The sequence below is a fragment of the Lygodium microphyllum genome, chromosome 26, assembly GCF_053477565.2.
Source record: "Lygodium microphyllum isolate KBCC chromosome 26, Lygodium_microphyllum_v1.1.10, whole genome shotgun sequence".
Taxonomy (NCBI): Eukaryota; Viridiplantae; Streptophyta; class Polypodiopsida; order Schizaeales; family Lygodiaceae; genus Lygodium; species Lygodium microphyllum.
Window position 1 is genome coordinate 121,854,734 of NC_141160.1, and position 27,694 is coordinate 121,882,427.

The 27,694-nt window shown below is 42.1% G+C and overlaps 1 protein-coding gene across 2 annotated transcripts in view; it reads right to left on the reverse strand.

Moving 5' to 3' along the window:
• The window catches only part of PNG1 (peptide-N-glycanase 1), a 253,484-nt gene that overhangs the window by 2,483 nt on the left and 223,307 nt on the right, over positions 1-27,694 (reverse strand). The gene's annotated exons all lie outside the window — the stretch shown is intronic.

The following is a 27,694-nucleotide window of genomic DNA, read 5'->3' on the forward strand; positions in this document are numbered from 1 at the left end:
ATACTCAAGTTGAACTGTGCCAAGTCAGTAAATATGCCGGCAAAAATCCAGGACTGGGGCAAAGTACCCCTCGTAAAGACGATAAATAGACCGAGTAACCAAGCATAGGCATTGTGGGTGCAGAACTACAAAGCTTTTGTCAAATTCAGGTGAAAAAAAGCTGACAGTTTTAGATTTATTAATCTTAGGAAAAAGAAGTTTAGAATGTATTTGAGCAGTAATAAATGACGTTGATACGTAAGGCAAAATGCCCTTGTCAAAGAAACTGAAAAATAGCCCTTTAATCTACAGTTCTTTAGGGCTGCTTGTGGCACACTACCAACAAATAATATTAGGCATCTTCTTTGCCAATATTTTAACTCGTTTTGAACGCCAGACACACACGTGCACTGCACTTTTTGTTGGTCCCAACAGCCTGGAAAAATGTAGCACATGATTTTCGAGGTAGCAAGTTTTTGAAAGTGATCCTTGATGAAACTCAAAATTGGGCTTAAGGAGTATTTAACTTATGCTATCCGATTTAGTGCTAGAAGTTGGAGAGGCTGAGCAGTTCAGATGCCATAACTCGATGGCTGCCTTTCTGTGATGAAAATCAAAATTAGGCTTATTAAGGAGTATTTAACTTATGCTACCCAATTTAGTGCTAGAAGTTGGGGAGGCTTCTTGAAAGGCTGAGCAGTTCAGATGCTATAACTCCTTGATGGCTGCCTTCCTATGTTTCGCTGTTTTCTTCCTTTCTAGAGGTACTGCTGACAGGAGCAACCCCAAGGGTCCAAAATGCTTTTATGTTCTTTGATTGTTGCCTATCCCTTACAAGCAGGCTGTTCAGTGCCTTTACAGAGCTACTCGTTTTCATCATTTTTTTGTGCTCCTAGGGCTGGGCTACATCCATTTGCTGGTCACAACCGCTACCGACAGCAGATTGGTTAGAGATGGAGTGCTCTGCTGCTGGTGTCTGCACTATTCTCAACCCAAAGACAGGTCCAGTACATTGACAATTATTAGCTTGGCTGGGTTCCCATCTCTCCTTGTGCTTTGTAGAGGGCCGTCTCCCTTGCTGCTTTGGTACTAGTGTCTTCCTTGCTGCTTTGAGGCACAAACCATTGGATGAATCAAACTACACATTCGTTGTTGTAGAAAGTTCAAAAGTGCAGCCAGCTTGCACCACACAAGCCATGGAAGATTGTCCAATATCAGGAATTGAAACCTAGCACATTAGTAAGGAGGGCTCTCTATGGACATTTGCTGCCTCTGGAAAGAAAGCTCATTGTAATATTCTTGTTTTAAAAGAAATTCAAAAAAAGGTGTGGCTACTTTTATTACTGGGAAGAAATTTAGACTAATGTACAAGTACTAAACAGTCTGGTTGGAGCTGTCTATAGGTCAGAAACCACTTCCATATATGAACCTCTCAAATTGGTCTAGGGGGATTGGGGGATAGAAACACAGAGGGGGGATGTAACACCACCAAGAGCAAGTATCTCGTGATGTGAAAAATAGGCCATGGCCACCTATACAGCTGATTTGAAGGGTAGCCATATCCCCAATTGTTTTGGCCCACATGCAAGAGCTTGACGACCAAAATATGCCAAAATTGCAACCCAATCAAGGGGAAATTTTGCTGGTCATTTATGACAGCCCATTGAATCAACGAATGAAGGAGATTGATCCATATCTCAATGTACTTCAACTTGGATCAATACAAGTTAAAGAAAGGGGTGCTACTTGTTGGGGTCAATCAAGTGTTGGCTGTCCAAGATTAATTACAAGCAATAGGTAAAATGAATATAGGAAAGAAGGAGCTGCATATTGAGGTAGAGGTCGAATATGCTCCATTGTTTACAGGAACCTAGCATACCAGTGACAACCCTCAAGTTTTACAGAGTTGTAAGAAGATGGGATTGAAGCACCTGGACTCGTGGGTTGATGGGGGAGTCTATCCAATTTGATTCCCTAACCAATAAACCTTCGATTGTCTTAGGAATTACAAATTTTCTGAAGTATGTGAGGGTAATTAGGTTGCTCGGTTACACTAAGCGGCTCAATGATCATGCATTCCAAGTATTACAACTCGCTAAGCAACCCTAAAAAATTGTCATGATGTGAGCTTGTTTATTTGTCTTAGTGCTTCTACATGAATAGGTATCAAACAAAATTATCATTTCCAAGCAAAGGATACAAGTCTTGGGTATATTGGACTAAACTTTATGTGGAGAAGTTTATCCAATTTAGGCATCAAAGAAGTTGTTGAAGGGTAGTTACATTAGAGAGTTTACTTGGAAACTCACCCTAGAAGCAATTGAACATAGAAGTTGTCATGAGGATATATATTTTTGAAACCTCACTTAACATGTGGATTAATTTTTAATCACATGATTGAGTAAATGTTGCACATGTGAGATGCAACTGGGGTTAGAGTAAATTTATGAGTCCGAGACCCGAGAAAATCATGGGATGTCAAAGGCAAAAGTTGCTATAAGTTATGTTGCACAGATACTTGGTGGTATCTGGTGTCAATTGTTGGCCTAGCTCATTCATTTGACCATAAGTGTCAGTTGGTGACACTAGCGATGTGGCGTTTAATGGTACCTGACGTCAATCTAATGGTTAAAGATGGCACAAAGAGTCTGAGGAGTAGAAGATGCCTAGTCAATTTAATTATTGGCCAATCAAATTCTTTTTTTGGGCATCAAAATAATTATTAGATTAATTTTCAATAATTAAAGACTGAAAATTAATATTTAATGATATATAATGTTGGAAAAACCATTTGGGAAAGGCCGCCACTTGGCAAACTTGCCCATATAGGCTGGTAAAAGGTTGAAGAAGAGGAAAAACGAGATCATTCTTGCTGTAGCAAATGTGGGAGAGCTGTGAGCAGCCATGGCCAACCTATTTTCAGCCATTGTAGCCAGCCACAAGTGAGTTTTGAGGAGGCGATTGCAGTTTCGGATCCTCCATAGCTGCACGACTGTATCCAGGTACAAGATGATAGTTGATTTGGATGTCTCAGCTGCAGGCCACATCATTTAATGCTGTTGTGGCAGGGCAACAACTAGATTTGACTAATTTTCAGTCATTCTTTGCGACAAAACTCTCTACAGCTTTCTCAACCATTTCATAGCCTTGCTCTAAAGATGTCAGAATTTGGACCCTTGGAGTTATTGCAAATTTCTTTGCTGCAAACCCTAATTTATTGCAAAATTAGAGTTTAGCAACAACCTTGGGAAGTGTACCAAAAATTGGAAGCTCCAAGGCTTGGATTTTTCAGGTGAAGGTGAATTTCAGCTAAATTCAGATGGAGGCCTAGCCAACCATTGAATTTGGAGCATTTCCATTGTCTATGAAGTGGGTGAAGGCCAATTAAGTGCTCGAATCAAGGGGCAAAACAGATTGAAGACTTACTAGTTACTTTGGACAGCAAGGGGAGTTTAGACTGCAAAGGGGATAGGAAAAATCCCATTGTAAATCAACTTCTTCTTCAATAAAGCTAAAGAAATAAGGGGCACAAATTTTGGGGCCAATCGGGTGTGCATTGTCCAAGATCAGTAGCTAAATTTGTATTTTCAGATTTGTATTATTGTTTGTTGTTGTAATTAAGTTGTAATCAGGGATTTCTCACCCATCCACGGAAGAAAGGCTGGTTTCATGGTTCCATTGCCGGGATGACTTCAAATCCTTTGAATTGGTGGGCCCGTGGTACTTGATTGCAACTTGGGACTATTGCATTATTGCTGAAATTGTTCTCAGTAGTGAATTACAGTAAGCATGTCTTCACATGGTGATACGAGATCAAGTGGAGAGGATGCATCACTCCTTGGTCAATCACGTGATGAAGGGGAAAATGCAATGACTGATGTTAGGCATGGTTTTCAGCATGGACAGCATGCTGAAAATGTGGGAAATGACCCAAATGTTGGCACTTCAATGCATAAAGAGGTTGATGACTAGCAAGGGGCTAAAGAATTTAATGATAGCTTCAAGGATCGAATGCATACAACAACAAATCTTTTTGCTGAATTGGCAAAGGATCCCTAGTTTACTCAAATCTTGAATGCCCCAAAGAAGGACAACAAATGCCAAGTGAAAAAGACACCTTCTACAACTTCGAGACAGCCACAAGAACCGAAGGAAATGCCTAAGCCTTCTTTAGAAGGGCCCAAAATGCCTGATGGGCACAAACAGTTAGTATCCATGGGATAGCAAGTGCAAATGCATGGCCAACTTGGTAGTGCCAATCCATGGGAACATGGGCAGCAAGGCAATTATGCACATGCAAGTATGGGACAACAAGGATACTTTGGTGGTGGTACCATTTTTAATTATGTGGTTGGACAGGCACCGCATACGGGAATGTGTGGCACAAATCCCTATGGTATGCAACAGCCAATGCATGGCTCACAACACCCAATGTATCTAGGTAATGCAAGTGGAATACCTAACCCCATGTATGGCAGCATAGGTATGATGCCTGGGGCACAAAGCGGACCATATGAATATGTATCGGCACCCCCAGGGACTGTTGGAGCACAAGGATTTGGTGCTGGTCATGTAGGTGCTTCAAATAGTGTTGGTTTTTATGCAAATACAACCAATGCAACCTTTTTGCAGCAGCCCATTTATGATAACTTGACTCCCATAGATCCGTCGAAGAACTATGATAAAGGTGGTAAAAGTGTGAAGTTTGAGTCTTTCAGTGGTGCACAAGATAGGCTGAAAGCACTTGTTTTCATTCAATAGTTTGATGCATCCTATTTTGGAGGCAACTTCACAGAGGCATCTGAGATACGCACGGCAGCCACATTTTTTAAGGAAAATGCATTGCAATGGTGGTCTACACTTCTTATTCAAGGGAAATCACCTACCGCTTGGATCCAATTCAAGCAAATGTTTGCTTCAAATTGGTTGACAAGTACCTTTGAAGTAGACATTATGACAGCTTGGAATCAGTTGAATTCCAAAGACTGCAAGAACTTGGATCAGTATAGTAAGAAGTTTTGGGATGCGTTGCTGCCAGTTACTTCTTATCACACAGTACCCCTCCATGAGCAGGTGGAGAAGTATATTTGTGGTTGCCAAAGGGTATTCGGGATTTTTTCATTAAGTCCATTGTTTCCAGCATGTCTCAACTTATAGAAACTGCTACTATAGCTGACACATTGATGCGTGGAAAGGATGGAGGATTCCACGATGATGATGTCAAGTTACATGTCAAAGAGGCAAAGGCTGAGAAAAAGGGTAAATCTGAAAGTAAAGCTGAAAATCAGGGAAGATCTGAAAATAGGGCTGGAAAGAGGAACAACTTGCAAAGAAAGAGTGGGAAAAGTGATACATGACATAGGGAGCTGATGGCTGCAAATAAATGCTAAATTTGTGAACAGGAAGGGCGTATAGTACGTAGCTGTCCTAATAAACAACAAGCTGAAAAGGATGATAATAAGGGAAAGAAAGGCAAAACCATTGCTGGTTTAGTGCTTGATGTAGTGGCAAATCAACCAAATCAAGAAAGTACTGAACTTTGCAGGACATGGGGCAAAATCAGAGATCAGCATGCATTGATTTTTCTTGATCCAGGGGCACGGTCAAATTTCATCTCTCTTGATATGGCAGCCCGTTTAAGCATCAGAGAGGATGAGATGGGGCACATGGGTGAGATTGGTATGGCATGCAAGGGACATACAGAGCTGGTCACTCCTATCATTGGAAAGCTTCGTTTGCGCATTCAAAGTTATGTGGACAGTGAAGAGTTCTTTATTGCTCCATTGGAAGGATGTGATGTCTTGCTTGGTATCATTGTGTGCATGCAGTGATTGATACTCATGATAAGATTGTGACCCTCTTCCATAGAGGCAAAGTTCATACTTTGGATGTAAAATTGAAAGGGAAATTTGTCCCTGTTGTATTTGCTTCTGCTATTTCCAAAGTAATGAAAAATCATCTTTCGGCTTAGTTTTCACTAAGGATAAAAGTGATAATGAAAATGTTGGGAATGTGACTACTTTGGATAAAGATCGCATGTCATTTTTGCAAATGTACGCTGATTGCTTTTCTCAGTCACTTTCGGGACACTCACCACCTGAAAGGCCCGAGGATCATAACATAGATTTGATCCTTGGCAATAGCCCACCTAATAAGCCACCTTACAGGGTTAGTGCAGCCTAACAGGAGAAGATTATGAGCCAAGTAAACGAGCTGTTAGAGAAAGGAGTGATTCAGCCCGGTTTATCTCCGTTTTGCTCTCCAGTGCTTCTAGTACAGAAGAAGGATAGGTCATGGCATATGTGAATTGACTATCATGCTTTGAACAAAATCACGATAAAGAATAGATTTCGGATCCCTAGGATCGATGATATTTTGGATAGATTGCAAGGGGCAGCCATTTTCAATCGTATAGATTTGAAAAGCGGTTACCATTAGATTGGGATTAGGCTTGAGGATGTATCCAAGATAGCCTTCTGAACATCTTTTGGTTTGTATGAGTTTCTTGTCGTACCATTTGAACTTACGAATGCTCTTGCTACGCTTAATAGAATGATCGATCGTATCTTTCAGCAGCATAGGGAATTTGTAGGCACTTTCTTTGATGACATGATTGTCTTTTCGAAGAATGAGGCCAAGCATCACAAGCATTTGGCCATAGTATTCAATGAGATGCATGGGTATCAGTTGTTGATTAATGACAAGAAAAGGGAATTCTTTTTGCATGAAATTCACTTTTTGGACCACATTATATCGGTTGATGGCATTTGTATGGATCCTACTAAAGAGGCAATTTCCTCATGGCCACATCTTCGAAATGTTCATGAGATCCGTAGCTTTATGGGTCTATGTTCGTACTACAAGAAGTATGTATGGAACTTTGCTGAAATTGCTTCTCCATTGCATGCATTAAAGAAGAAAAATGTGCCATTTAGATGGACAGAAGTGGAAATTTCAGCATTTGATGCATTAAAAGAAAAGATGACTTCAAATCCTATGTTGCTCAATCTCGGGAAGTCATTTGTTGTGGAGTGTGATGCACGTGGAAACAACATTGGGGCTGTTTTAATGTAAGATGGCCATGTGGTTGCTTATGAGAGTCATGTTCTCCATGGTGCAGAGAGGAATTTGCAGGTCTATGAGAAGAGCTCTTGGCTGTAATTCATGCACTTTCCACATGGAAACACTATCTCTTAGGGGTTGATTTCACAGTGTAGACATACCACTAGACTTTGTGCTACTTTTTGACTTAGACAAAGTTATCTGAGAAGCACATGTGGTGAGCAAACTTTTTGTCTATGTTTCACTTTCAGATTGCGTACATAGATGGCAAAAAGAATGTAGTGGCTGATGCACTGTCACGTAAACCTCAGTTGTCGGCTGTCAGTATGGTATATCACACTCAGTTAGATGCCATGAAGGATCAATATGTTGCTGGTTTTGACTTTGGAAATGTCTATGATCAGCTTTGCAATGGCCAGAGGCATGATCATTTCATACTTCGAGAGGGCTTTTTGATGATGCATGGATGACTGTGTGTCACAAAGCAGTTGAGGGCCAAGGTGATGACTAAGAGTCATGCTCCTCCTTGTGTGGGTCATAGGGGTATTGATGCCACAGTTAAGGCAATTGAGCACTTCTTTTATTGGCCATCTTTGAGGCATGATGTTGAGCAATTTATCAAGACATGCATAGTATGCCAAAAAGTTTAAGTATGATAGGCAAAAGATGCCAGGTTTATTGCACCTCTTGCTTGTTCCCGATAGGCCTTGGCAGAGCATTGCTATGGATTTTATCTTTGAGCTTCCACGTACACCTACAGGGAATGATGGGATATGGACTATCATATGCAAGTTCAATAAGCATACCCACTTCATTCCAGTGAGGAAAAAGATAAAGGCTGATCATATGTCACGGCTTTTTATGCACCATGCGTTTAAGTATCATGGTATGCCAGAGTCGATCATTAGTGATCATGACCCACGCATGACAAGTTTGTTTTGAAAAGGATTGTTTAAGAACATGGCACAATGTCGAAATTCTCTTCATCATTCCATCCACAAACTGATGGTTAGTCTAAAGAGGCAAATTCTACAATGTTAGATCTTTTAAAGTGCTATGTATTAGACCACAAAGCACAGTGGAAACAGTATTTTCCGTTGGTTGAGTTTGCATACAACAACAAAGTGCATAGTTCCACTGGTAAGGCTCCTTTTGAGGTGTCAGAGGGTAAGAAAGTACCCCCTATTTTGCACACAAAAGATAAGATCTTGAGGCTGATCGCTATGTGGAAAGCATGGATGCAACTTATCAGAAGGTTAAGTATGTGCCTCAAAGATCACACGATAAGAAAAAGAGAGCAATTGATCGTCATAGGCATGCTTTGCACTTTGCAGAGGGAGATTATGTATTGCTACGATTTGAAAAGGCACAGCTGAAAAAGATGAAGGGAAAAGAGCGATTGTATCCAAAGCTATCTATGAGATACTATGGGCCATTTCAAGTGTTGGAGAGGATCAGTGATGCATGCTATAGGCTGAAATTGCCTCCACACTGGTGGATACACGATGCCTTTCATGTGAGCTTGCTTAGACCTTTTCATGGAGATGTGCTAAAGGATGTATCTGCTGAAATTCAGCTAGAGGTTGAAAAGCTCGATGAAATACTGGTACCAGAGTAGATTTTGGCACACAAAGAGAGGAAGATCAGGGGTAAGGGTTCTAGAAGGTACTTGGTGAAGTTTCAGAATTATTCACCAATGGATGCTAAATGGATGGAGGAGGATGACTCGGTAGACCATCCTCAGTTGTTGCAGCTTTACCTTGATGCTTTTCAATTATAGCTGACTTTAGTTCGGGCTCAATTAGGTTTAGCAAAGCAGAGGTTCAAAGTATTACCTGATGCTTGTGAGGGAGCTAGCACCTCTGTGTCCTCAATAATGACAGCTATAGAAGTAGTGGATCTTGAATGTATTCAATATACATTCAGGGTACTGCAGCCTGAACAGTATGTTTGCTAGGAGATCACTATTCAATGTACTAGTCACTATGTTTGGTATGCAAATTGGTATGGTTTTCACTACAGCTCTGAAACTGTACATTTGCATCTGCTATGCTCGGTGTGTAATCAGTTATGCTTGGTATGGCATTGGTTATGCTTGGTGTAGCATCAGTTAATGGTCATCAGGGGCTGATTATTGAATGTTGGTTTTCAACGTATGATCATTAATATTCAGTGGTATTCAGCTAGTTTTGTGGACAGCAAATTGTCTTATGATGCTATTGGTGTTTCAGCCATGGTTTATGCTTGGTTTTCCCTATCCTATGGTTTGGTTTTGCCAAATGAGTTAAGCTCATGAGAAATGGACACGTCACATGATAATCTAGCAATGTTTGAGATTTTTTATGAGTCTTATGTTATGTTATGTTGAGTGGTAATTTTTTGCATATGTTGCGCATATGAAATGGTTGAATAACAGTGTGCCATGTTGTGTTCACTATGATGCCCTATGGAAATTCCAATGTAGTAATTTGCTTTTGATGCATTTGGCAATGCAATCGAGGACAATTGAAAGGATTTCAAAGGGGAGGGCTGTCATGGGGACACGTATTTTTGAAACCTCACTTAACATGTGGATTTATTTTTAATCACATGATTGAGTAAATGTTGCACATGTGAGGTGTAACTGAGGTTAGAATAAATATACGAGCTCGAGACCCGAGAAAATCATGAGATGTCAAAGGCAAAAGTTACTATAAGTTATGTTGCACGGGTACTTAGTGGTATCTGGTATCAATAGTTGGCTTAGGTCATTCATTTGGCCATAAGTGTTAGTTGGTGACACTAGAGATGTGAAGTTTAATGGTACCTAACACCGATCTAATGGTTAAAGATGACACAGAGAGACTCGGGAGTGGAAGATGCCTAGTCAATTTACTCTGAAGATCTTAGCATTTGGACCCTTGGAGGTTGAGAAATTGCAAATTTCTTTGCTGTAAACCCTAATTTACAGTAGAAATTAGGGTTTAGCAATAGCCTCGAGAAGCGTGCCAAAAATTGGAAGCTCGAAGACTTGGATTTTTTAGGACTAAAGGTGAATTCCAGCTAAATTCAGGTGGAGGACTAGCCAATCATTGAATTTGGGGCATTTCCATCGTCTATGAAGTGGATGAAGGCCAATTAAGTGCTCGAATCAAGGGGCAAAATAGATTGAAGACTTGCTAGTCACTTTGGACAGCAAGGGGAGTTTGGACTGCAAAGGGGATAGGGAGAATCTCATTGTAAATCAACTTCTTCTTCAATAGAGCTAAAGAAATACCGAAAGGGGCTCCAATTTTGGGGCCCAATTGGGTGTGCATTGTCCAAGATCAGTGGGTAAATTTGTATTTTCAGATTTGTATTATTGTTTGCTGCTATAATTAAGTTGTAATCAAGGATTTACTACCCATCCAAGGAAGGAAGGCTAGTTCCAGAAGTCCTATAATTGTAGAACTCTTAAACAACAAGAGAAACACTCTTTTTGTTTGTCACCAAAGCCTTTCTTTATCTTGGAGAAATCAAAGTCCCAATTGAAATACAATCAATGAAGAGTATGTGATATGATCATGTCATTGACACTAATGTTTTACAATATCTTGTACCATATACTTTCTAGACAAAGCACATTACTGTTTATTTTGGTGGGAAGAAAATCACTCCTTTGTTAGGCAGAGTTGGTAGAAGCATCTAGACAATAACTCAGCCTTCCAATAAAGCAAAAGATCAAACAAAAATATGGCTTTAGCAAGAAATTTAGAAATTGTAGAAGGAGATAGATCACGTAAGCCCTCAAATAATTTATGTTCAAAGATTCTTTGCTCTTCCAAGAAGAAAAAATAGAAAATTGGTATTGCTTTTCCTCTCAAAGATAATGCATTTCCGACAAAAACAGTACACCAAGGAATGAGGAAAGATGGTTTAGAGCTTTGCAGACAAGAAATTTAAGAAATCCTCCAAAAAGGGTTGATAGAAGTGACAAATTTCCAATGGCCCTATTAAGCATCCTATGTCAACAAGCCCTTAGAACACAAATGAGGTAAAAAAGGATCCGTGAGAAATTATACACCTTTAAACAAATATCTAGTTGGTCATGGATATCGCATATTGATTAAAGATCTTTTGATTAAGAGGCTTCGCAAGGCCAAGATATTCAGCCAATTTGATCTTAAATCAGGATTTTAGCAACTTCATGTTAAGGCTTCCGATAGATTCAAAACAAATTTTTGTGTTCCACATGACCATTACCAATGGAGTGTTCTACCTTTTGGCATTAAAATAGTCCCTACCTATTTGATCTTATTGCAAAGAAGAATGTTCTTAAATTGGAGAATCACTTGGTAATAAAACAGAAAGATGAGTTGTTACAAAAACTACAAGGTTTTTAATAGAAGAATCATTCATTTAAGAAAGCATCAAAGCATATAAAAGAAAACAAATCATTTTAGGCCTTTGAAATATAAGTGAGAGAGATGCTTCAAAGGTGAAAGAACATCTCAAGCATTTACAACAATTCATGGAAGTAGTTAATAATGCCAGCATGGTTCTCTCACTAACCAAATCAATTATCTTTGTCACAAGAGTTGATTTTCGACAGCTAAAGATTCATCAAGGAATGATTGAACTTCAAGAACATGTCTTGAAAAAAATACTTGAATGATTGAACTTCAAGAACATGTCTTGAAGAAAATACTTGAGTGTCCAAATAAACTCTCTAATGTAACTACCCTTCAATAATTTCTTGGATGCCTAAATTGGATAAACTTGTCTACATCAAATTTAGCTCTATCCACCCAAGATCTGTACTCTTTTGCTTTGAAAAACTAATTTTGTTTAAATACCTATCCCTGTGAGAGGACTAAGACAAGTAGAAAACCTTGTGACCTTACTTCCACCACTATACCTACCTACTAGACACAATCTCATAAATTAAACTAATGCATCTTACATTTGACCGAGTGCAATAATTTGTGAAGAAGTTTAAGAGAAAAATGTATCAAGAGATTTGCAAGTTTGTAGATATGCTTCTAGTATCTTCTCCCCCACAAAAAAATTACCTATCAAACCAAAGGGAAAGCTTAGTCGTCATATATCTATCAAGGTCTTTTGCATCTTTATCAAATTTATCTCTTTTACTATTCTTGATTTACAACATCTAAAGGGATATCTCACAAAAAAAGCATCAAAAGAAATCGGCAATAAAAAACTACACATATGGTCTTTATTCTTTGATGAACTTGATGTAACTTTTGAACATGTTTTGAGAAAAAATAATATTATAGCCAATCTACTTTCTTGTAGGCTTGACTCAGTATCCACTTAAAAGTCCCTACTTATCTTTTCCACCACTCATGAAGTGTGATCCAACTCATACTACAGTATTGTAAAAATTATTCCTTTTTTGTAACCTATATAAAAAGCTTGAGACTCTTAGTTGTAACATACAAATATCAAGCAAGTTCTTGCATTTTCTTCCCCCTTGTTGTTCTTGTACTTGTTGTCTCTTATGTTCTCTGTGTGCACTTGCTTCGCCTAGTTGTGTGTTGGTATCAGAGCCTTTTTCATTCTAAGGTCTCTTAGGCCATCTTTTAAGGTTGTGACATTGTGAGGTTGCTTAAACTTTGTGACACCAATCATAGACATTTAGCCCTGATGCCGTTTGAGTGTAAGGTGTTAGGCGTTCGAGGTTTTTGGCCATGTAAGAATGCATAATTCCTCTTATCTGGTAAATTCTCCATATGGCTACTAAGAGGGGTTTTCTCACCCAGCCCATCACATACACATGACTTTCCGGCCAGTGCTTCACATGTAGGATGATTGGACATCTTGCAATGGAGTGCCCTAGGACTCACTAGTGCCCGACCTCCTTCAGAGATGAGGGAGGCAGTAGACCCGAGACACGGATAAGGAGTCATGCAGAGCATTAGAGATGGCGCAATGCTAGACAGAGGAGGAGACAGCGAGAGCCCGCATATGAGGGACAGGGGTAGGAGCAAAGAGGCCCAAAGTTGAGACATGTGGAGGAATGGTGAGTGGTCAAGATCTTAGACCACCAGCCCATGCGGTGCCACCCAGCCTCCTATGGCTTCCATAGCCACTCTCTTGGTTATCTAGGAGCTAGAGATTCCATGGTAGATTACAATAGCACCATAGAAAGACGTGATGCAACCCACAGAGGATAGTGATACCAACAATGACTCAAGAGATGGAGTAGGTTGCAGACTCATCATTGTCCCGTAGACTTCTACATCACGAAGTGGTGATCTCAGAGTTGATCCTGTCTCAGGCACCTGACACCCAGCACGATGAGGAGACACAGGAGAGTGAGTAGGAGGTAGAGGATTCAGACACATACTTCGAGGACATCCCCCCACTCCACCCTGCAGAGATATAGTAGAGAGGACACATGAGAGGGTGTATGCTAGGAGATAGTAGAGGCAGACGTGGGTGGTAGAGCGATGCCGGTTTGACACGCCGAGACATACTCCATGAGAATACTCTTGTGGAGAGTACGAGGCTTTGGAGGATGACATTTAGGAAGGGCTAGAGCCTCATGAGACAGGACTTATGCAAAGCATTTGTAGGAACAGTTGATTTTCTCATGTTGCAAGAGCAACATCTCTTAGTAGAGAGGATACCGCATTGCTGCACAAAGCTATTGCTAAGCTAGAGACACACTTATTGGGTAGTAGTTGTGGGAGGTACAGAGATATAGGCCAGAGTTTGGATATATGTTGCAAAGAAGTGGACCCAGTCTGTATAGGATTGGGGTATTGTGATTCCGGGGAGAGCTATATGGGTCACATTGAGAGTGGAGGAGTCACTTATTGATCTTTTGATCATTTATGCCCCAAATGGCCAACGAGATAGGAGACAGTTTTGGACTACCCTTAGTTTCTACCATACGTGGATCATTGGATAGCAAGGGGAAACATTTATATGGTGGAGGCTCTTGAGGATAGGAGAGGAAGATACACAGAAACTATTAGAGGAGGAGAGTAGACTACCTGGGAGGAGTTACAATTTTAGATCAAAGGCCAGGACCCATGGTTCACAATAGAGTTTGGTAGGTCCACCTGATCGCTCTAGTTCTCTAGGAGAGATAGGGTAGTGGGAGCTAGGACTTTCTCTAGGGTTGACCCAATTTATGTGGACGATTGGGCTTGCGACAAGGGCAGCCGTATAGGCATCATACTTGGCACAACCATCTCAGACCACTCACCTATTTAGCTACTTCTCTTTGAGAGAGCTGGATGATCCCACTCTAGTGTAAGGATTCCAAAGCATTTGTTCTATGAGGATGATCTGAGAGAGTCAGTCACACAGATATGGAGATCTAGACCCTTCTCAGTTGAACGAACAACTAGCGACTTGGATGAGAGCTTATAGGAGATTAGTTCCTTCTTCAAAGAGGAGGCCATGACGAGGAGAGAGGACTTTTTAGAGAAGGAGAGATCTGCTGGAGCATCATTGGCTGCCTTACAAAGGCAAGAGGAGAGATGGCCAGGATGCAAATGGATTGCTAAGAGGATACACATCACTAGAGTAGACATTGATGCTATGAAGGAAGCTAGATCAAAGTACAAGTTTCACGTGAGAGCTTCATTCTAGTCTCAGTCTGGTGACAGGGTTAACAAAGATTTTTTCTGTACCACAGGTCCAAAACACTCTAGACAGGGTGTTAGGAGACTCATGATAGTAGATGGATCCATTGCACAACGCCCTTTGGAGGTGAGATAGGTGGCTACATAGTAAGTACTACACAACTTTACTTGGGTCCACTACTAAGCACCCAGGGTATGAGAGGGATAGAGAAACAATATGGCAGAGCACAAACAAGGTGATTACAGTACTTGATGGCCCATTTTACAAAGGAGAAGGTGTAGAAGCCACTTTTGGCATTGCCCTCAAGCAAGTATCCAAGAGAAGATGGACTGGATAAGTCCTTTTTGAGCTATTGGAATCTCATCAATGTAGGCCCCATGTTTACTTTCCAAGAGATCATGGAATTGAGGGCAAAGAGACTTTTCGAGGGATTGATTCACCTCATTTCCAAGGGAAGTGGAGACAAATTCGAGATCACATAGTGGAGATTGATTACTTTGCTTAGAACTGCCTATAAGATTCTTGAAAGGTGATGAGTCTCAAATTAGCCCCATTGATGCCAAATATCATCCACCCCACACAAACAGGTTTTGTTCAAGAGTGCAGTATCTTGGACATCATCTTCACTTTTTGTGAGTCCGTAGCTTTGGCTCAATCTAGGAAGTAGGACCTTATCTTGCTACTTCTCAACTTTGAGAAGGCATATGACCGTGTCGATTGGTAGTCCCAGAGCAGTGGGTATGATACTGAGGATGGGATTTCAAGAGTAGTGGGTCAGGGGAATTGCAACTCTTTACTCCTCAACTCATAGCCAAGTTATGACCGGTGGGGCACGAGGAGATAGATTCAACATTTGGAGATCAGTTAGATAGGGCTGCCCAGTAGCCACCTTCTTGTTCTTATTTGTAGCACAGGCCACGAACTCCTTGAGATAGAGATCTAGAGGTATTAGAGGCATCAAGTTACCCATCCTTGATTTCGAGGAGCTTCTGGATGTGGAGTTTGTGGATGGCACGTTAGTCTATCTAGATGGGGATGAGAGTAACTTTAGGACCTTTTTATCGGCCATGGAGATATTTTGTAGAGCAGAAAGTGCCTTAATTAATAGGCACAAGTCCTATGGATTCTGGGTATGTGACACTAGGCTACTGGAGTGGCAAGCGCATAAGGATTTCTCGTGGGTTTCCCGTGGATCTATAGTGAAATAACTTGGATGCCATGTGGGGATTGACATTACCTCGGAACAATAGCTGGCACCTCTCCTCTTGAGTATAAGACAAAAGCTTTGTTATTGGAGCTCATTGAGACTCTCAAGTGTAGGAAGAGTAGTGGCCGCCAACCAAGTCCTTGCAACTATGTGGTACATCACTTCTTGTTGGGCATTCTCCAGGTCATGCATCAACTAGGTGAAGCACCTTATTAGGAACTTCATTTGGTCCGGAGGAGACAATAATACAGCTAGGGTGAAGGTTGCTTGGGATATCATCATATAGCCTAGATCCAAGGGGGGGACTTGGGGATCATAGACCTCGACAACCAGAGCAAAGCCTTGATGGCTAAGCTCTTTGTTAGGGGTTTGCTTCCATGTGAGAAGCCTTGGAAGAAACTTCTAATAGGGAGGCTACAGGCTATGACATCTACACATGGAGGATCATGGCAGCCTAGCATCCACTGGATTTTTTAGGAGATCAAGATCAGGGACTAATGTAGGAGCTTTGAGGTCAGATTTGCAGCTGCTGTTATCAGAGCCTGGAGATCTGTACTACCAAGGCTTCACCAGCTACCCTCCACTACACCCGAAGAAAAGAGAAGGCAGCATCTTCTCTTCAATCACCTTTTGAGATTAGACTCCAGCCACACTCTTGGATAGAGGACATATTTATCATGGGGGAGATTCTCTTTACAAGTTGTTGTATCAGTGGGAGATTGGTGTGCATTCTAGGAGCTTGCGTAGGAGGCTCAGAGGCCGTGATGGAGGGAGCTCCAACATATTGGTAGACAAATACAAATATCTCTCAAACTTGGATTGGTCTCTTCTCCAGAGCCTCCAGTGAGAGGACCTCGACTATGCAACATTCATTTGATGCTCCAGACAGAGGATCACAGTAGTGGCTCACTTTGAGAGGAAGAGCCACATTGACCCATACCCAACCACTTGTCTAGTTGATGGATGGAGATATTGGGCTTACCAGAGGAGACCTTTACAAAGATTAACATTGGGATCCAGGAGCGGGTGTAGAGGGATCCGTTTCTTGATAGACCTTGTGATGTGCCCTTCTTTGGCTACAGTACCAAGCTAGGGAGGAGAATACAAATGAGTAAGATCAGAGTACAACTAGTAGCCTCCCCCCATTGGCACAAAGCGGGAATCACAAGGAGTTCCTATGTGACTTTTGGAGAAGGCTACATGATAGCTTCAGGCCTAGGAAGATATCTCTCTTCCTATGGCTTGTAGCTCACATGATCCTAGCAGTTGGCACGTGGCTTGGATACGACAGGGATCTAGTACCATGAGCAAGATGGAGTGATCCAGCGGAGCCACAGAGCATTGCCTATAGGACGGTCCTAGAGCCCATGAGGTTTGGAGGACAGCCCTTAGGATAATATTTCATGGCACAACACAGACCATGGTGGCTACCTAGGGTGCTGTAGCACGGGTCATAGATAGAGGCCCAACATGTGGCTATGAGGATGTTCAGGGGAGCTTCTCTTTTCTCATCATTGGATAACATCTGAGCAAGATTCTTACTCCAGATTACTCATCGGCATAGTGGACTTGGGGACAGCCACAGATGGGAGATGATTGCCAGTATAGAGCCTGGTATATTTGGAATATGAGATGCAGCCACATTATTGACCTTCTGGATGTATCCACAGCAGAGACTCTATCAAGGATCTGGACAGAGATCATACACACTCTCCGCAGGAGATGGGAGAGGACGCAAGGCAGCTTTGAGAGGATGAGGAAGAGAGGGAGACTTTTCTGTGGACATGGGATTCATGCACTTTCTTCCATATTGTCCCTCATATGGTTTGGCATTACAACCCACAAGATTGGTTGTTCACACAACCATTGTATTTGTGATGTACTCAGTTACTCTTCACAAAGTTCCTTGTACTTTGTACTTTACCTAAGGTATTCACCAAGGTGTTATTAATAGAAATTTCTTTTTTTGAAAAAAATATCCATCCATCATTATTTGTATGATAAATCTCTTTCAGATTTCAGTAATAATATCTATGAAGAATATGACTCAGATTATCAACCTTCAGAATCCAATTCTGAATAGTCAGACAATGATTTTGACTGGTATCATGATGCAGAAAACTATGACTTATCTTTCTCTGATGAATGGTCAGATGATTCAGACATCTCAAGTGAAGTTTCATACTCCTCTCTTGATGATCTGAGTAATTATGACCCTGATGACAATAATTCTTATTTTTCTAATTCTAACTGTGATTCTAAGCATGCAGCAGATCTTTTGGATGAAGAATTCTCTGATGAAGAGGACTCCAAGTCCCTTTCAGCCGATTAATTTCACTCAACGTTCTCATCAGAATAACAAAACACAAGGCAGAGTAATGATGATGAAGCATTAGATAATGTTTACCTCATCGAAATAGTCCACGCACATCATTTCTCAGGATTCAGCAATAGAGAAAAAGAAAAATATTTCTCTACAGCCATATCTTCTACGTCAACATCTCTCCGCTTCCATTAAAGAGAAAAAGAAGAAGAAATTTTGTCAATAGATTGAGAAGAAGACTCTACAAGTTCCGAAGACAGCTCTAGCAAAGATTCCCAAGGAAGGAGAAAATTAAAGATAAAATTAAGGAAGAGCTTTTCTCCAATCCCCATGACTTCCCTAGAATAGGTATTCTTAGCATCGACACTCTTAAGAAAGCTAACATTTTTATTCCCCACAAGCTCGAACAAATACATATGAGCATCAAGCAAGTAAGTTCTTGTATTTTCTGCTCTCTCTCATTGCTCTCGTAGTTTTTCTCTCTCTTGTGCTCTTTGTGTGTGCTTGCTCTGCTCCACTATGTTGGTACACACACACACACACACACACACACATACACATATATAAGTATACATACATATATATGTGTGTGTGTGCCTTTATTTATTTATTTATTTATATGTGTAATTGCCAAAATCCAAAATTTACATAAACCTTACTGAAATCTTTGGCTTGCTTGATCCTCTTGAATAGAAATCTTTGATTGGAATAGGGTGCCCACAACCAATGAGAAATTTATCAAGAGATTTGTAATTTATCACTAATCTCTTTTTCCCTCCCTTTTGTTCTGAATGTTTGTTCACATAAAAGGCTTCACAGGACCATGGACAGATTGTGGGCTCAACTAGTCCTTGCCTAAGCAGTTCATCGATTACTGTTTTACAAATTTCTAAATCTTCATCTCTCATCCCATTATGGACATCCTTCGTTGGTTTAGCATCTTCTTTTAATGACATAGTGATAGCAAACCTTTGTCTCTTTTCTTTGAATTTTAGGGGATCTTCTAACATATTTTTCTGAAGTTGAGATTTCATTTGTTCTACCTCACTTGCATGCTTTTGAAGGAGCTGTTGTAGCCACTGCTCTGCCTTTTACACCTTTTTTTCATTTGGTAGTTGAGCAATGGTGAAGATAGTTCGACTAATTTTTTGCAAGCATTGCCACCACTATCTTTTGTCCTTTGAAGCTGAACATAATACACTTGGACTAGAAAGTATATGGAACTAAATGTTGAAGGTTGTCAGTTCCAATAATCAGACCATATCAACAGAATTTCAATAGGAAGCTTAAAATCCCAAAGATAGAGATAAACTTTGGCAATGCATGTTAGAGTGATTCTTTTATCATTAGAGAGTACATCAATTATAAGGCTCCTCTCTTCTATGGCAGTATTTGGAGATAATGCAAATGGAGTAATTGTCAGAATGGATTCTATATCAACAAGACTAACAGTGAACATACTAAACTTGCCTAATTATCTGATTTTGACACATGTAGCAGGGATAGAACCATCTCCTTACAATGCATTTATCATGACCGATGCCTTTCTCACAGTTTGAATCTGATTTGATTCAGAGGCTTAACATACTTGAATTCTGATATATTTTCTGATGATAGGAGGCTGATTGCCAGTTGCATAATACTTGCTGAAGTTTGCAAAATTTCTTTCTGGTCCTCAGGTTCGTTTGGAGAACCTTACACAAGGATTAGAGCTATTTTGCATAGAAATCATTGTCTCATTCAAATCATTGAATTCTTTATGAACATTATTTGTACTTTCAATTGTCTCTTCAATGAAACTGAGCAAGGGTCATGCATTTGTTCAAGTTTGCGAGGGACAAATAAATTAGCTTTCTTAAGTGTCTCACTGCTGGTGAGAGTTCCTGTTTGAGGAACATCATTGGAACTTGAGGATGATTCTTGCTTCACTTTATCTCTGCCTTTCTTCTTTCAGGATCTTGCTTTGCTTGAGAATTTCAAATCATCACTATCATTATCAGTTTCCACAGAATCAAAGGTGAACCTTCTTTTACAATCTTTTGTAGAAGAAGTTGAAAACTATGAAAAGTCAAGAGAATAGATTTCTGACATGTTCACAAGGTTGAACTTATGCATATTGATTGTTTGTAATGAAGGTAAATCTGATACAGCTTCGATTTCATCATCTTCACTAGCTTCTTTGTTCTATTTATCCTTTGAAAATGCAGTATGAAATCTTTTTTCACTCTGGTACAAATCTTCAGTCATAGAATTGTTATGATCATCTAAAACCTTTCTCAACTGTCTTCTAGTTCATATTCTAGATCATAGTCATAAGAGTCATGAGAGAATTCACTTGAGAACTCTGATGTATCTTCAGACCATATGTCTGAATAGTAGAAACCATGGTCAAAACCTTCATCCTCAGAAATGTTATCACATTCTGAAATGTAACATTCATCATTGGTGATGAAGTCTTCTGATTCATCTACAAAATAAGCTGAAAAGTTACCAAATTCATTCAAGTCGTTTCAAGATCCCATGGACTTACAATGTCATCTTCTGAGGCTTCATGATCTGAGTCATATTCCTCATAGAAATCCGAAAAAATCTGTCTTCATAGTCTCTACTGATTTCACTGAACTCTTTCAAACAATAAAGATCATTTGATTCATCATCACAAAGATATTGATGAATGTTTAAATTTTGTTTTTGTGGTGAGAATTTTGTTGTTGGTATGTTCTTCCTTTATGTGGACATTTGTTTGCAAGATGTCCATGATCACCATCGATGTAGCACTTGGTTTGTTTCCTACATCTTTTGGTTTGCCTTTGATTTTGATACTTGAAACTTTTGTTTTTGAGATCTATTGTTGTATCTGTTGTATCAATAGTTTCTATATCCTTCTTTGCTGGTGTTTCTTCATCTTTTCTGATAGTTATACCAAGGTTGGCAATGACATTGTTGAGATGAACATTAACCAAAGTCCTTAAGTGTTTTGCCAGATTCAGCCTCCAGACTACTGCGTCTGGGTTAGCAGCCTGCTGCCCTTCCACCTTCAGCATCATCTCAGCTCCAACTAGTGGTTACAGACTTGGAGGTCCATCTTGTGTGGACATCACACTCTAACTACTCCCATTGCTTTGGCTTTGAGCATCTGTACATTCTCTCATTGATTAACAGCATTGACTCATTCACTTCAGAGTTCTCTTTCTTCTATGTTTGTGTTTTGTGTTTTGGCATTTATTGCATTCTTGTCTGAGTTCTTGTGTTTTAGTCATGTTTGTGCATTATCTATTTTCTTAGTGCAATCTGTATCATCACTTCACACTTGCATTTTTGTAACCATACCAAATCCCCTTGATGTAGCCTAAGTAGGCTCACATATATTCTGGACCCAAATATTTCCATAAACGATGACGCAAACGTCTTAAAATTTCTATTCTTAACCATGCTAGCAAAGATAAGGATCATGTGTATGCCATCACTAGAGAGTCCCTTATCCATTGCCTCACATGCAGTGGCCTAGTACAAAGTCTCCAATAGTCCAAATTTTCTTTATCACCACTTGCAGCATAGTGATACTTCCACCACGACGAAGATTGAGCGTTAGATGACCTCACTAGTGATTTAAAACATGAGCCGTTTATTTTTCCAGATGCTATGGACAAAATTTTCCCTTCCTAAGCTCCTTTCCATGCTTAAAACAATGAGAGAGGATAGAGGTGTATTTCTTTCTTCTTCTTGATTTGCTAAATGACCTAAGGAGAGTATGAGAGAAAGATTGCTTCCACCTTAGTTTGTAGAGAAAAATGTTCCACTGACCTCAAATACTTGGAAAAGGAGACATACTAAGTATAGACATGCTAAAATACGCTCCCTGCCCGTCGCGCCGCGTGAGCTACCCCCGCCCCGACTAATTCACCATGCAGCCATTGCCTGAGCAATCGCACCCGCTTGCTTGTTACCTCTCCGTCGCCAACGCCAAAGCCCGCCCCCCCCCCTTCCCCTCGGCGCATCGCCTCCACCTCAAAGCCTGCCCAGGTCAACACACCACCTGCTTCAAAAACAGCAACTTCCCTTCCCCCCCAACTCTCCAATTGCTCCCTCCCCCTACAGCAATTGCCCCCTCCGGTAGCACGGTAACATGATAGGTAGGTTCTCAGTAGGGACGCGCAATGGAAACCTCTGGTCAGACGCCCACACATTCTGCGAGTGCCCCCTAGTCAAACACCTTGTGCATCATCCACTCTGAGGAACAGCTCTTAGCCGTCCGTGCCACAGAGCTGGAGTTGAAAGAAATAGCGATCTTTGGTCAGTCGTTGGACACTCCCCATCGAGGGCCCAACTCCGGGATTGGCTCCACTCCACGCTGCGCATTGGCACCACGCAGATCGCGGAGGCAGTTCTCATGGGCCAAGGGCTCTTCATGGTTTGACGCACCTTTGCGGACGCAGCTCGTGAGTTAGTGGAGAGCTCACCTTATGCCTCCACAAAGGGGGTCATTTGCATAGTTCCCTAGTATAGTGGTTTCATAGTGGAGACATTTGCCCTCCATAACAGATTTCTCACACATCCAGTCGCCTTACTTTTCCCCGGACTGGCGGCAGAGTACCGCCAGTTAGTGGAGGACTTTGGATGACTCTTCGGCACAGTTCTTCTTGCTTCCACGGATGCAGTGACAGTTGCAAGAGTCCCAAAGGTATGAGTGGCCGTGAAAGACACAAAGAGTATAACAAAGTTCCTGGAGATTGAAGCAGGAGGTCACTCCTTTAGGCAACACATCATTGTGACTGGGCAACTAGGGCAATGTCTACGTTTCCATGACTTTGGGCATCAGGCAACAGATTGCACGTGTTTCGGAGCCAAGGCGGCTCCTCTGACAATTGCGTAGGTGGACGCTGATAGCTTCATACGGGTCCAGAGATGACAGAGAGGGAGACATCAAGGGGGGCTGTAGCTAGCTCCTCAGACACAGTCTCGGCAGCAAGAAGCAAGAGGGCGAGTGACGCCCCCCCCGGTAGAGGACTTCGCAGCCCCACCTGGTAGGACTGTAGCCCCCACATCCACCACCCGCACCAGAGACTACCTCACCTGAGATCCCAAAACCCCCACACCCACACCCACCCCCGTCCCCTCTCCATCTCCCATGGATCCCCCATTAAACCTGGCTCATAGCTGCTCCCTTGCAAGGCCTTAGAGGACTAGCAGGACAGAGGTAGGAACTACCAGGGCATGGCTGGGGAGGAGCAGGAGGCATGGGAGGTCTTCCTACTGGCAGTAGGAGCTCCCAATGCTTGGAGAGACCCAACTTTCCATAGGAGGGAAAGGTCATTGGACTTCTTGTGGGGATACACGTAGCTAGGCGAAGTCTTGCCGGAGTTGTTGGACAGGTTCTATGGGGAGAGTGGGGATGATCTCACGAAGGTCAGATGGGGCAGTTGGCTGAGACCACTCTGTCCGATCATTGCCTGGTCCTCCTGGCACTTGATCCCCCAGCATCTTCCCTAGGTACACGATCCTGTTGGATCCGTGACTCGATCTACACGAGAGAGGAGGTGAAGAGATAGATTGAGCAGATTTGGACTAGGGAGTGGAGCAGGAGAGACCGGATCGCACAAAAAATTGCAGAGGTCCTAGCTGAGTTGAGTGGTATCTGCCAGGAGGTAGCCCTACAGGCCAAGTAGCAGTGCTGAGAGGAGGATAGAGCACTCCGATGGGACCTAGCAGCCACGTAAAGATTATTATAGGAGACACTACGGGATCCCACCCTCAACGCACAGGAGGTGCGCACACGAGCAGCCATCGCCGACCTAAAGGACATGCACTCAAACTTCTCATTCCGCACCTCAGTAGCCTTCTGAGTGTAGAAGGGGGACACGATGTGCAGGGAGTTCTTTCAAGCACAACAGCCCCACACCTCAGGAGAGCAGATACACATCCTTCGCGATAAGTATGGGAGGATTCGCTCTAGTCCAGACGAGGTGATGGAGATTGCCACACAGACTACTACAGATACCTTTTCCAGCAGGAAACAACCTAATCAAAGAACAACATTGCAGATAATAGGTATGGGATCACATCTCGTCCCTCGTCATAGAGGAGATGGGATGCTCCCTCCTAGCCCCCTTCATAGAGAAGGAATTAGAGGAGGCTTTCCACACCCAAGACAGGCAAAAATGCCCAGAAGAGAATGGCCTCTCTAAGGCCTTCTTCACCACCTTCTGGGAGGTAGTGAAGGACCGCTTACTACTGGCTTTCCAAGAGATTTTTAGTTCAGGTCGGATGCCAGGGAGTTTATTGGCATGTCTTATCAGTCTCCTCCCCAAAGGGGGAGACCGGTTGGAGCTATCCAAGTGGACACTTATCACCCTCTTGCTAGTTGCCTATAAGACACTGGAAAAGACGATTGGTAGGCAACTCTGCCTCGTGCTTCTAGACATCATTCATGACACACAAACAGGCTTTATCCAGGACAGGAGCATCCTAGACAATGTCTTTACCTTCTTTGAGGCAACAGAGTGGGCCCAACACAGTGGTCAGGGATTGGCTATACTACTTTTGGATTTTGAGAAAGCCTATGACAAGGTGGACTGAGACTTCTTGGAGGACACCATGGAGAGGTTGGGCTTCCCCCATACATGGATCCATGGGGTCTTTGCACTCTACAGATCGGTTACCAGTAGGGTTCTCATAGGTGGTAGGAGAGGGGAGGAGTTTTAGTTGGAGAGATCGGTGCGGCAAGGCTGCCCACTGGCCCCATATCTGTTCCTACTCTTTGCAGAGGTGATATCTCACTTCCTCAGATCATGAGTGAGTGGGTTACGCGGCCTCCGACTTCTAGTGAGAGAGGAGACGGAGCTATTAGACTCAGAGTATATAGATGATACAACACTTTACATAGAGGACGATGAGTTGATGTTGGAGAGAGTGAGACGAGCTCTCGAGGTGTTTTGTACTGCAGTAGGAGCGAAAATCAAATGGCGGAAGTCGGTTGGTTTCCTTACAGACCCGAACTCTAGTATGGAGTGGAGTGTCCACTTGGGATTTAGATGGGTGTGCAGAGGGCAAACTGTCAGCTACCTAGGGTTCTAGGTGGGACGTGACATTACCCCCGCCCAGCAGTTTCTCCCAGTCCTCGACCCTATTTGGAGAAAGCTGACCTATTGGAGTACTACTCGCCTCTCCCTGGCGGTCAACCAAGTCCTCCTAGTGACGGCTTGGTACATCGCCTCATGTTGGTGCTTCTCCTCGTCTTGTGTTGCTTAGCTTTGCCGCCTAGTGTGGGATTTCCTTTGGGCTAGGTCGGACGGTTCCAAGGACTCTCGGGCCAAGGTGGCATGGGCGACCATCATCCGGTATCGGTCAGAGGGAGGGCTTAGGATCATTGACCTAGAGTATCAGAGTATGGCCCTTTTGGGCAAGCTTGTAGTCCATGGTCTCACACCAGGAGGGTAGACCTGGATGGTCCTACTACAAGGTGTCCACGAGTGCAGATCGAGGCTTGGCGAGGATTGGAGACCATCCTTGAGATGGATCTTCACGATGGCCCAGATCATGCCCCCTAGATCCCCCTTCCTACGTAGCTTACTTTGTGAAAAGACACGGGGTCTAGAGCATGGCAGATGCGGAAGCTATGGAGGTTGGAAGAGAAAGAGTGAGTTCATGAAGACACTGACATGACTGATGTTACACAAGTGAATTAGATTTCAAGATTGAGACTTGGACTCATAAACACAATCTTGTGTATAAGACTGATAATGACACATAGACTTTACTAAAGGACAAAGGTACTATGACATTGCATTAGAAAAGAGAGCAAGTACAATGCTTTATAGGAAACTGGATGGTAGCACTTCTCCTACTGTGCATATGGGATTCTAGTCCTGAGCCCTCATTGCTCCTTACAAAGAGACTGAAGTAGATGTGATTGCAAACATCTCAACGCCCCTCCTCAATCACAACGAGAAGTACAAAGCATATAGAGGCTTTAGTGAAAGCAATACTTGCAAAGTGTGGGCACACCATAAACATGGCAAAACACCAGAGGCTGTCGTAAAAAAGGCTAAGTGTGGGTACCATAAACATGATGTTCATCAAGAGGCTGTAAGAGGGGCCTCACAAAGTGTATAGAGACTGTAGTATAAGGCTACATGAGGAGTTTACAAGTTGATGTCTGAAGCATTAGGGCTAGGCAATACAAGGCTAAAAGAGTCTATCCGAATAGAAGGATTGATGAGGTTTGTCCTTCTTCTGGTGGTCTTTTTCTTCTTCTTATTCTTCTTTTGCTCCATGTTATTCTTCTTCTTTAACAGCAACTAGATAGGCCTTTTGGGACCTTTTTCTGGCGTGGCAGAACTTCTCAGTGTGTCCGGTCCTTTTGCACAAGTCACAAAAAAGCTGATCCTTCTTGCCTTTCTACCTGTTGCCAACATATAATGCTTTTTCATCTCTAGAGGTGCTTGGTTCTTCCTTAGTTTTTAGCTTCTTTTCCTCCTCTAACAGTGATGCCTCGATATCAACAAGCTCAGGGTTTGACATACTGATGAGATTTTTGAGCTTAGGCGAAAATGGCTATGGAGTCACAGTTAGGGTTTCTGGGGGCAGCCTGGTTTTTCTGACATTGGAGGAGCTATACTTGATCATTTTGAAAAAAATTTATATGGAAATGAAGCTTGAATGATGGGCTATCAATGCTCTGTGGTGGTCCTCAATATCGCGAACTGTAGTAATGGCGGCAGTACTACAAACGGCAGCAGGCGCATTCTAGCCAGCGACCACAAATTTTGGCAATGTTGAGCTTTGGAGTGGTCAACGTCAAGGTGTTATGTAATAGGAAGCTTCGCCCTGAGCAAAGGCACAACTCTCTAGAAGAAAGCTTCCAAAGATATGACCTCTATGATGAGATATGAAAGCTCCAAGTACAGCAGGTCCTGTCTGGCTATGGCACTCACAAGCTTGATTGAAGATAAAGTTGAAAAAATGAAGTCCTAAGATGAATGTGAGCTGGGCAGAGATGATCAAAGGAGAGAAGAGACTAGAGAGGCAGTGCCATGATCTCAGTTGAGCTCTGATACCATGTGAAAAGACGCAGGATCTAGAGCATGGTAGATGCGGAAGCTATGGAGGTTGGAAGAGAAAGAGTGAGTTCATGAAGACACTGACATGACTGACTGTTACACAAGTGAATTAGGTTTCAAGATTGAGACTTGGACTTATAAACACAATCTTGTGTATAAGATTGACAATGACACATAGACTTTACTGAAGGACAAAAGTACTATGACATTGCATTAGAAAAGAGAGCAAGTACAATGCTTATAGGAAACTGGATGGTAGCACTTCTCCTACTTTGCATATAGGATTCTAGACGTGAGCCCTCACTGCTCCTTACAAAGAGACTTAAATAGGTGTGATTGCAAACATCTCAACGTACGTCGTGTGTGGCAAGGTCTTCGTAAGGCCCTAATTCAGAGCCCCCTAGGTTGCTAGGAGGAGATAGAACGTTAGCCGGTGATCTGGAACCCCCAGGTCAGAGATCAAGAGGAGGTAGAGATCGGCGAGCG